The sequence below is a fragment of the Entelurus aequoreus genome, linkage group LG18, assembly GCF_033978785.1.
Source record: "Entelurus aequoreus isolate RoL-2023_Sb linkage group LG18, RoL_Eaeq_v1.1, whole genome shotgun sequence".
Classification (NCBI taxonomy): domain Eukaryota; kingdom Metazoa; phylum Chordata; class Actinopteri; order Syngnathiformes; family Syngnathidae; genus Entelurus; species Entelurus aequoreus.
Genome location: NC_084748.1, coordinates 32,105,788 through 32,118,384, shown reverse-complemented (window position 1 = coordinate 32,118,384; position 12,597 = coordinate 32,105,788). Strand labels below are relative to the sequence as shown.

General features: G+C 39.4%; 1 protein-coding gene across 3 annotated transcripts in view; it reads left to right on the top strand.

Annotated features, from left to right (window-relative positions):
• The window catches only part of LOC133634039 (septin-9-like), a 220,118-nt gene that overhangs the window by 112,984 nt on the left and 94,537 nt on the right, over positions 1 to 12,597 (top strand). The window lies entirely within an intron of this gene.

The following is a 12,597-nucleotide window of genomic DNA, read 5'->3' as shown; positions in this document are numbered from 1 at the left end:
AGATATCGTTGTACCTGCACCTGCTGTCGCCTGCATATTGTGATCACGACAAACCATCGTCGTCTCACACGACGTGTTCCTGACATCTACAAAGCAATTAGCTACCGGCTTCCACCTACTGATATGGAAGAGAATAACATGGTTACTCTGCCGAGCCGTAGACAGCACCGACACTCAACAACGGCACATTATTTGTGGATTATAATTACTGGTTTGCAAAAAATATTTTTAACCCAAATAGGTGAAACTGCATAATCTCCCACATCATTTCCCAAATAGAGACTCAAAGCGCTTCACATAGTAAAACCCATTATCTACATCTTTAAACTATATTCAAACCACTGTAGGTGGCACCGGGAGTAGGGTGGGTAAATTGTCTTGCCCAAGGACAGAACGGCAGTGACTAAGATGGTGGAAGCTGGTCTCGAACCTGGAACCCTCAAGTTGCTTGCACGGCCATCTGAGCCACGCCGCCCACAATGTTATACGATAAAACAAGTCCCTGCTTTATTACTTCATCATTTTGGGGGTCCTTGGCCTGAAAAAATGTTGAAGACCCCTCTTGTCTAAATGAATATAGTAAAGAATACAGTCAGAGATGGAGTTGGAGTAAAAACTACTGCTAATAATAACAATAATAATAATAATAATAATAAATGCACATGTGAGGCTAAACTGGCGATTCTGAGATACGTCTTACAAAAAATAAACAATCCTGGTTTTTGGCTCAGTTGCAGACCTGAAATAAAATGAATAAATAAATATTGACCCCCCCCCCAAAAAAAATATTGACTGTTGTTACCCAAAGTATATTAAGTGGGATTTTTCAGAAAAACAAATATATACAGTAACACAAAAACAACCTGTCTCTGTGATCACCATAGGTGTATAAATAATAATATAGTGTTAAATAAAATCAGTCCCTTGGGCACAAAACTGAAAATAATACAGCTCTCCAAAAAGTGCACTTCTGCTGCTATTGAAACATATTAACTACACACACTATGACACTAAAAACACCACAGTCATCAATCAACAATTAAATGATAATAAATGATAAATGGGTTATACTTGTATAGCGCTTTTCTACCTTCAAGGTACTCAAAGCGCTTTGACAGTATTTCCACATTCACCCATTCACACACACATTCACACACTGATGGCGGGAGCTGCCATGCAAGGCGCTAACCAGCACCCATCAGGAGCAAGGGTGAAGTGTCTTGCCCAAGGACACAACAGACGTGACTAGGATGGTAGAAGGTGGGGATTGAACCTCAGTAACCAGCAACCCTCCGATTGCTGGCACGGTCACTCTACCAACATCGCCACGCCGTCTTCTTCCCTTACATGAGAGCGAAGCCTGGCAATAATTGCATATTAAAGATTAAGATTAAAGTACCAATGATTGTCACACACACACTAGATGTGGTGAAATTTGTCCTCTGCATTTGTCCCATCCCCTTGGGGAGCAGTGGGCAGCAGCGGCGCCGCGCCCGGGAATCATTTTGGTGATTTAACCCCCAACTCCAACCCTTTGTTGCTGAGTGCCAAGCAGGGAGGTTATGGGTTGCCTGTTCTGTCCTCACTATACGTGTTGAGGTTATACAGCTTGGCAGACAGCTAACAAATAATCCAAGACGTCTAATAAAGTTCTAAAGCAGATTAATCCATTTACAATCTTTATTGTTGTTGATCTTGCTTTGTCTTTTCCTATCTTTACTTTAGTCTTGCACTTTTTTTTTTTTTTTAAACTGAAATACACACAATGACAAATGCATAAGCTATGTGATTCAATTAACATACTGAAATGTAATACACAATATGTAAATATTAGCTTCACACAAATATACAGTACTATCATCAAACAAATACTTCTGAGTGTTGACATTATTTCAATGGTGGAAATACATGACTGGCAGCCATTTTAAGTCCTCAAAACATCCATTGAAACAGTGCACAAAAATCGTTTTTCAATAGACATCTTACTATCAAATACAAACACTTTTCACCTTAATATTGAGTTATATAAACAAGTTAAACAGTTTACTTACAAACTTATATTTTCCAAGGCTTGTAGGAGCTAACACAACTTGTCTACTTCTCAATTGTCTCATGAACTGAACTGACTCGCCAACCCGGAACTGCCCAAACTAATGACGCGTAGTATTTTCATATCGCCACAAGGTGTCAGTAAGATTCTCCAATCAAATGGGCATAACATTGCATCCCACGGGGCATTTCCTGTGGGAAGGGATTCGTTCTCAGGGATTTGAATAAAGAACCAACTCTTTTTCTTTACTATAGTGGTCTCGATAACGGGTACCGGTTCTCAAAAAGGGATTCGAGTCCGAGGACTCGGTTCTTTTCTTATCAAACAACCGGGAAAACCGGTTTCGAGCATCATCCCTAGTTGTGAGTTCAAACCCCGGCCGAGTCATACCAAAGACTATAAAAATGGGACCCATTGCCTCTCTGCTTGGCACTCAGCATCAAGGGTTGGAATTGGGGGTTAAATTACCAAAATGATTCCCGAACGCGGCACCGCTGCTGCTCACTGCTCTCCTCACCTCCCAGGGGGTGGAACATGGGAATGGGTCAAATGCAGAGGATCATTTCACCACACCTAGTGTGTGTGTGACTATCGTTGGGACTTTAACTTAACATTTATTAACATATGAATACACACAAAAGTACTGCAAATTGGTACCATTGAGTACCGGTATTGGTCCTGTATCGGTTCAAATGTTTAAGGTGCCACTGTTGTAACATTAATAAGTAAAAATAAATAGTCTTGATTTTATATAAAACTGCAAATGAAAACTGTCTTGGGTTGTAGATGAGCCTCCTCGACCTATTTCTGTTCATTGGCACGCAAATGTAAACAAAGTTAATCAATATGAACTGTAATATAATTCATCTTTGGTAACACGTGATAGTATGTAAGTTCACTGAGTAACTGCAGAGTATTAGGAGAAGCAAAGCAGAGTTGAACCTTTGATGCTCACTTAAATGAGTAACTTGTGTCTGACTTTATTGCTTATTTTTCCTGAAAATGGGAATTAGTTCCACATTGGATATGCTTTGATGCATTGCCAATATTCACTGTTGATGAGGGCATTGCAATGTGGACCACGGTTTTATTGCATTTGATATACAACCACAATAAAGTAGGTACAATATGTTTAAATACTTGAAAACTTTAATGGCAGCAGATATTCGTCCTGGTTCCTAATGCTAGGAGTCTTTGATTTTTTTTTGTGCATGTCAATTGGTGGAAAAATATCAAAATAAAGGTTGCAAAACATCAGGAAAGCTGCTGTTGTGGGGGATATTTGCTCGTTTGTCAACCTAATTTTAAATGACTCGCTTGTTTCGATTCAATTTGTTGACTGATGAAGTATTTGGCTTTGCCGCCAAAATAAATTAAATAATCCAATAGCCAGCGGACTGTTGGCATATGTCTTTTTTTTTTTTAGGTCAAACACATCCTGCAGTCAAACTAGTGGCAGCTGTCATCTGTCAGGCGCACTTTCCAAACACACCACTAGGAGGCAGTGTGTGACAGGTGAACGCTGTTCAACATCAAGTTGTCAATCATGTCCTGTGTTCCACTCATTTCAACTTTAATATCTCAAGTAGTTTGATGTTTTACAGTGAGATTAGTTTATTGGAAGAGTACTTTAGGTATAAACGTGACCCTCAGGGGTTCCCTCTCACACACGTGAGGAAGTTGAAGTTTACATTGAGCATCTGGGGGGGGGGAGGTCAAAGGTTAAAGAAGTTTCCCACCACTGCAGAAAGACCTTTGTCCCTTTTAAACATGTTGTTAAATCCCATAGCGGCTCTGAACCCCTTCCCCCTACATCCATTTAATTCCCCTCGCATGCATGCAAAAGTCACAATTGTTTCCCCCGCGCTGAAAGATGGCACAATTCGTTGGTCATAAATTGTCTTTTTTTATGAGACAAGTGATGCAATCAAACCTTTTCCCGTCACCAGACAAAACATAAGACATCCATTAAGCAAATGTAAGTGTTTGCTCTGACTGGATGGAAAAGAAAGGAAAATAACACATAAGCATTTTTAATGCCGTAACTCCATGTTGTGCAAAACAACAAAGTTTAATTACTCCGAGGAAAGGCTTTCATTTGGAAAGTTCCCTCTCTACGCTAATGATGTTTGGCCCCTGATGTTGCCTGATGGAGGACATGCTGGACAGACAGTAATTGCCGTAAGTATGTGTGTGTGTGTGTGTGTGTGTGTGTGTGTGTGTGTGTGTGTGTGTGTGTGTGTGTGTGTGTGTGTGTGTGTGTGTAAAGACGGGCAGGCAGATGGTCAGTTGCACCACAGTGTGGCCATCTGCTGACTTGTGCTGACATGAAGGGGCAGCAGAGGGATTTGTGTGTGTGTTCTGGCAATGCTTTACTTCAGGGGTGTCCAAACTTTTTCCACTGAGGGCCGCACACGGAAAAATTAAAGCATGTGGGGGCCATTTTGATATTTTTCATTTTCAAACCATAACAAAATATATGGATTTTGTTTGTTTTTTACCTTTAGGGCTCCCGGGGACCATAAAGGGTCTAAGTAATTAAAATGTTAAAAACAAGTCAAATTATTATTTTTTAAATTTATTTAACGCTTACAGTAAAACTCTACAGTATATTAACTTCAGGTTGATATAAAGTAAAAAAAAAAAAAAAAAGGTTGTATGCCTTTTCTGTCAAAGACAACTTTGTTTTTTATAATAAAACTGAAATATGCAGTATTTCCCCCACTGCCCAAAACATTCAGAAAGCAATGTTTGATGTGAAGTACACCCTCGATTTTAATTCATTATTATTTTTGAGTAATCACAGTGAAAAGTTAAATAAAATCCCATTAAATATATTTGGGATCCAAGAGGTGCCCCGCTCAAAGTGATACATTTTTATTAGTTTTTTTTTTACTTTCAACACTTAAGTTACGAGATCAACTTCAGATATATCGGTCGATTTTACGTTTGAACTATTATTTTGTTTATTTTATGCTCTTTTGTCAAATAAAACATTGATGTTTTTGTATGGCAACCACACAATATTAGCAATATTTTCCACACAAAACATTTAAAAGTGAAATATTTGAAATAATTGGAGCCTTCAATAGGTCAATAATTCATTATAACATTGAATTTTTTTATTCTTTTTGAGCAATGGCAAAAAAAAGAAAAATAAACAAAGACAAAAGAAAAAAAACAGCCTGCAAGGCAGCTTTGTGTCAACATTGCACCTTTTTCTAGTTAGATTTCACCTCATTTCACTTGTTTTAATGTTTTTTTATTTGTACAGCAGCATTTCCAGAATGTGTGGCGGGCCGGTAAACAATTAGCTGCGGGCCACGAATGGCCCCCGGGCCGCACTTTGGACACCCCTGCTTTACTTAATGGGGACATCGCTCTGTTTACACAGTCACCTTTAGGGGACCTCTGATGGTATGGGGGCAAAAAAACAGGTCCCCTAAAGGGAGACCTTTTTTAAATGATAGTCAGATCCATTCTGAAGATGCCTAAGTGATTTTTAAGCTTTGGCCCATAAAACATGTTTACTGGTTAGTTTGAGTGTGAGACATCCATCCTTAGTTAAAAGTAATATATTTTTCCAAAAACAAAATCTGGTTTAGTGTTCCTTAGGATGACATTTTCATACAGCATGATTATAAAACATTATTACCTTAAAGTATGATTCACATTCAGAATTGTCCATCCTTCTATATATGGTAGTTGGAGTTGCAGACAACTTCAATCCATCCATCCATTTTCTACCACTTATTCCCTTCGGGGTCGCGGGGGGCGCTGGAGCCTGTCTCAGCTACAATCGGGCGGAAGGCAGTGTATACCCTGGATTGGCAGACAACTTCATTACTGCTAAATAGCAGTTTTCAGTAATGTCACAGAAGATGCAGGATTTGCTTTAACATTTAAGTGGTGAAACTTCCTATAAGAGGACAGCTGTAGTGCTGTATTCTGAGGATCATGTCATATTTAATTTGAACTTTTTTTTTTTTTTAAATGGTCCTCAATAGTCACGTACAAATTTGTGTGAATTATGCAAAAATATTTAAATTTGGTCCCCATGAACCATATCAACTCTTTTTCCCCAGGGTCCCCAGTGAGAATGATCAGCACATTACTTCATCAATCCAGAGATTTAAAGACGTGTATGAGCTAACTGGGCAGTGGCCATTTTACCTCTTTTTTTTTATGCCTCCACAACCTGTAGAAAGGGTGGTCCCCACAAGTGATGATCAAAAACTTGGTCCCCATTCCAAATGATAACCAGTATGTGTGTGCGTGTGTGCGTGTGTGTGTGTGTGTGTGTGTGTGTGTGTGTGTGTGTGTGTGTGTGTGAAGGGAGCGTATTCTAAAAATCAACATTTAGATTGGTACATTTATGTATCTATTGCCTGTTTATTTTACACCAGTCCTTCTCAAATAGTGGGGCAGGCCTCCCGGGGGGCGCGTGTGACCTCGGGTCGGGAAACATGCCTTTTTCCTGCCGTACTAGAATATGACAAAGCGTATGTAGCACTTGGCTTTACCGTGACTTTCTTTAATGTTAATAAGGATAGAATGTTATGCAGAGGTGTACTTATAACCATTTTATAGACAAATGATACTATTTGCAGTGGAGGTGGAGAGTGGGGTACTGGGCTGCATGTACTGTATTTTTCGTAGTATAAGTCGCTCCGGAGTACAAGTCGCACCGGCCGAAAATGCATAATAAAGAAGGAAAAAAACATATATAAGTCGCACTGGAGTATGAGTCGCATTTTTGGGGGAAATTTATTTGATAAAACCCAACACCAAGAATAGACATTTGAAAGGCAATTTAAAATAAATAAAGAATAGTGAACAACAGGCTGAATAAGTGTACGTTATATGACGCATAAATAACCAACTGAGAACGTGCCTGGTATGTTAACGTAACATATTATGGTAAGAGTCATTCAAATAACTATAACATATAGAACATGCTATACGTTTACCAAACAATCTGTCACTCCTAATCGCTAAATCCCATGAAATCTTATACGTCTAGTCTCTTACGTGAATGAGCTAAATAGTATTATTTGATATTTTACGGTAATGTGTTAATAATTTCACACATAAGTCGCTCCTGAGTATAAGTCGCACCCCCGGCCAAACTATGAAAAAAACTGCGACTTATCGTCCGAAAAATACGGTACACATCTCTATACTCCGAATTCAAGACAACCTTCTGTCTCCTATTCAGGGCAATAAGGTAAATACCTTACCTTAGACCAGACCTGGGCAGATTAAGGTCCGAGGGCCAGATGCAGCCCGTTAAGCTTTTCAATCTGGCCCGCCGGACATTCCCAAATACTTTTTTTAGATCTTTAAGATGGAAACTGTAGCTGCCATTATGATGTGCAGTGATGTTTTCAAATGACCGTAAGTCTTGAACTATACAAAGTATTTCAATGGTTGGAAGCTGCGCTTTTGCATGATATACTAGTTACTAGTGTTGTCCCGATCCCAATGTTTTGGTACCGGTACCAAAATAATTTCGATACTTTTTGGTACTTTTCAATACTTTTCTTAATAAAGGGGACCACAAAAAATTGCATTATTGGCTTTATTTTAACAAAAAATCTTAGGGTACATTAAACATATGTTTCTTATTGCAAGTTTGTCCTTAAATAAAATAGTGAACATACAAGACAACTTGTCTTTTAGTAGTAAGTAAGCAAACAAAGGCTCCTAATTTAGTCTGCTGACGTATGCAGTAACATATTGTGTCATTTTATCATTCTATTATTTTGTCAAAATGATTAAGGACAAGTGGTAGAAAATTAATTATTAAACTACTTGTTCACTCACTGTTAATATCTGCTTACTTTCTCTTTTAACATGTTCTATCTACACTTCTGTTAAAATGTAATAATCACTTATTCTTCTGTTGTTTGATACTTGACATTAGTTTTGGATGATACCACAAATGTAGGTATCAATCCGATACCAAATCGTTGCAGGATCATACATTGGGCATATCTGGTACTTTTCAGAGGCGGTATAGTACCGAATATGATTCATTAGTATTGCGGTACTATACTAATACCGGTATACCGTACAACCCTACTAGTTACTATGGTCATCTAAGTCACAGCAGCTCAGACAAAGCACCGAGCTGTGTGGGTGGGGAGCATTTCCACAGAGTGTTTCCAGAGGGGCCAGCCTGAAATGCGGGTGTCAGGGACCGACGAGGATGGAGATTTTTACAACCAAGTTCTAAAGCTTAGTGATATATCAGATATATCAGAGAGGGGGTGATGTGTTGCCAATATTCCGTGTTTTATCGTACATAGTTAATATTGTAAATTAAAGATTAAAGATTAAAGTACCAATGATTGTCACACACACACTAGATGTGGTGAAATTTGTCCTCTGCATTTGACCCATCCCCTTGGGGAGCAGTGGGCAGCAGCGGCGCCGCGCCCGGGAATCATTTTGGTGATTTAACCCCCAACTCCAACCCTTGATGCTGAGTGCCAAGCAGGGAGGGAAACGGGTCCCATTTTTATAGTCTTTGGTATGACTCGGCTGGGATTTGAACTCCAATCACACATTCTTTATTGTCGTATACACTCTGGGTGTCTCATTCAGTATTAAATTCTATTCCGTTTTTAAGGCGGTCTGTCAAAATGTTTTGTAGCATTCAATCAGACATTATTGTGAGTGTTCCTAAAAATAGATATACTGACCCCCAGACACATTTTTTTCTCTAAATTTGTCCCCCCGAGTCAAAATAATTGCCCAGGCCTGCCTTAGACCATGGTTGTTCCGTCCTCGGGAGGGCATAGAGCTGCAATTGCAGTTTCCGTAGCATAGGGGACGAACCATCCCTCTCTCCCTTTATAGGGGTCACAGGCTCAAGTTAATTAGGTGAGTACTGTGACATAATAGTGACATAACCGCCAATGAATTGCAACAAAAGAGAGGAACAGGACATGGTAAAGTAAAACAATGAAGCATGTCCAACAGCTAGAAGACATTTTTGGAGCGCAAAAGTAAGCAAAAGTAAAAGTCGGCTCTCTTGGTTGCTTTGTTGGGTCTGCTCCTGTCTCTGGCCATGCTCACCCCACCCCAGCAGATGATGGCGTGGAACACCGCAGAGGCAGCCACAGTGTATATGTTTTTGTTGTTGTTGTTGTTTTACTTTTGTAGCTGTATGTAGAAATGGCTGGTTTCATCAGCTCTGCTGTTTTAATTTCTTTTAAAGTTCTTTGTGTTATTTGATGTTTAATGTTTCCCTCTTACACACATGCTTATGTGTGTTATGGCTATGAGGTTTAACAGCGTTTACCTGTTTCTCACCTTTTTTGTAAGGGTCACCGGAAATTGGCAGACCCGTCAACGATCCTGTTCTGTCTCCCTGTAATGTTTTTTCTGCTCTTGAATGGGATTGTGCTGAAAATCTTAATTTCCGCTCGGGGATTATTAAAGTATTTCTGATTCTGATTCTGAATAAACAGCCAGACTCTTTGACTTGGTAGCCAGATTGTATACACAAGTGTTGTGAAGGTATGATGCTTGCCATGTAGTTGTTTCTGGGTTAGTTAAAGGAACATGATCAGTAAGCTGATACCTTCAATTGGACATGGAAGGTTTTGAGCCTCAGAACTGGGTCACTCGGGATCGTCCTTAAAGAGATGTCGACTTCCTCTTCGCTGTTGTCCGTCGCAACCGAAGCCTCCACAAATCCAGCGAGAGGCCATGGAATCCCCCAGAAGGCCGATCCCCCGGAGTCGACGTGTTTACTCTCCGTCAGGGAAAGAATTCAGTGCAGAACATCAGAAATAGCGAGGACACGGTGGCTTACACACATCACTGTCAGTCCAGTCAGCAGCTGTCTTGGAGATATCTGGAGGTATTATCACATTTGTGGCAAATAGAAGTAGTGGCGCAATGGAGAGCGTAGAGATGGCGTCATCTTGCTGCGAGACGAACCAGGAACAGGAAAGCCTCTGTGAGTACCTGCTTGTCTGCGATAAACATTTTGTGGTTGAGGTATATCTGCACTTGAAGTGTGTCTTAGTATGGCTTTGGCTCTAATTTGTTTGCAAGACATCCAGCTGGGAAAGCTTTGGTGAGTTCAAAGGAGAGAGTGATGCCTTTGAGACATTTGTGATTAAGGGCTGTATAAGTAAACTTTGATTGATTGATTGACCTGATCCCTTTTGAGGTCATTGTTGTAAGAACATGTTTGTTTTTCTTTTAACGCAGCAAAACAAGGTGGGAAAGCCTGAGGTGCTGTAATCTTAATACCAAATGCACTGTTTGTTGACATTGTCTTTGCTGTGCAGGGCACCAAAAGGTGACATATATGGTTTTAGTCCACAACATGGGATCGACCAATTGTTTATGGTACTTTACAGCAGGGGTGCCCACTGGGTCGATCGCGAGCTACCGGTTGATCACGGAGGCATAAAAAAAGAAATAAACCTAAAACTTACTGATCACCAATCTTAACTATGACGTCACTTTCTTTACATGAGTGACATTCACGGCACCGAGGATCTTGTGAGATCACCGCTGGCTGGTGTGTGTAAAAAAAAACGACCCGCAGGCAAGCCAGAAACACTTTTTATTTCAACACAGACTTTTTCTCTCTACCTGCTGTCAAAAATGTAACAACCTGTAAAGTTCCTGTCTTTGAAATAAGAGTGCTGTTCCATCCAAAATAAGGGTCTCAGAATCCTAGCGCATACAAGCTAGCGAGGTACGAAGTTAGCCTCCAATGTATGTATGTATATACCGTATTTTCCGGACCATAGGGCGCACCGGATTATAAGGTGCACTGCCGATGAATGGTCTATTTTCGATAATATGTTTTACCATATACACACACCATAATAATACTCGTATGTTGAAGCACAGTACAATACATCAAGCGGTGCGGCTTAATAGCTTACCAAAGTTGTACTAAAACATTTTGATAGATTTTTGAGCCTCGTGTGTAATGTTCTATATTTTCAATGAAACATATAAAGTATTGGTGTTGTTTACTTGAGTCATATTGCAGTTTACACGTATCTCTCATATTTGACTGCCATTTACTGGTCATACTTATCATTTCACCATGTACCAAATAAAATAGCTTTGAGGTCGGTAAGCAAAACCAGAATTATTCCGTACATTAAGCGCACCGGGTTATAAGGTGCACTGTCGAGTATTGAGGAAAAATAAGGATTTTAAGTGTGTCTTATAGTCGGGAAAATACGGTGTGTGTATAAATATACACATATATATTAGGGGTGTAACGGTACACAAAAGTTTCGGTTCGGTACGTACCTCTGTTTAGAGGTCACGGTTCGGTTCATTTTCGGTACAGTAAGAAAACAACAAAATATAAATTTTTGGGTTATTTATTTACCAAATTTGCAAAATCTTTCACCAAAAATATTTTTCTTAGTGGAATATTTGATGTGAAGTCATCGGAACCTTGGATAGGTCAATCATTCATAATAACATTGATTTTGATTCTATATTATGTTTTGAGCAATGACAGTTTGAAAGAAAAAAAAAAACAGCTTTGTTTTATTAGTCAACATTGCAACTTTTTCTGAATTACATTTCACCTTTAAGCTTTTTTATTTCCCTTTTGTTAAGTTTTTGTTTGTTTTAATAGTATTTTTAGAATGTGCCGTGGGCCTTTAAAACATTAGCTGTGGGCCGCAAATGGCCTCCGGGGCACACGTTTGACACACCTGCTATAGATAATAAAAAATGAAATCTGATAAATCTATGGATAAAAAGCAGAGCCTGGCAACGCATGCACGTTTATCATAACTCTTTCGCTCTCTCTGTCTCTGCCCCTCCCTCCCGAATGCTGCTGCGTGCACAATTTGTTTTGTTTTTAACCCCTTCTTGACCCTGAACGTACATTGAAAATACACGCAACCCTAACTCAAAATGCTGGACATTTGAGGCATTTAAGAATATGATAGCCCCGCAAAAGAGGACATGTCTGGTGAAAAGAGGACGTATGGTCAGTCTATCGTAGCCTGTTAGAAGCTAGCATGCCGTGTGTTGTGCCTCGGTGTGCATTGTTTACACAACGTGTGTTACGCTACTTAATATGTCCATGTGGAAACTCGTTCGGTACACCTCCGAACCGAACCGGAACCTCCGTACCGAAACGGTTCAATACAAATACATGTACCGTTACACCCCTAATATATATATATATATATATAATTTTAGCCCACATTTTCATTTTCATCAACATTTAATAAGCAATAGCAATTTCAGTGAAAACAATGAAGTATAAACAAGGGTGCGTGTGCACCGTGGAATGAAATAAAAATAAAAGTCATGCCCGACAACTAGGGATGTCCGATAATGGCTTTTTTGCCAATATCCGATATTCCGATATTGTCCAACTCTTAATTACCGATACCGATATCAACCGATACCAATAAATACAGTCGTGGAATTAACACATTATTATGCCTAATTTGGACAACCAGGTATGGTGAAGATAAGGTCCTTTTTTTAAAAAATAATAAAATAAAATAAGATAAACAAATTAAAAACATTTT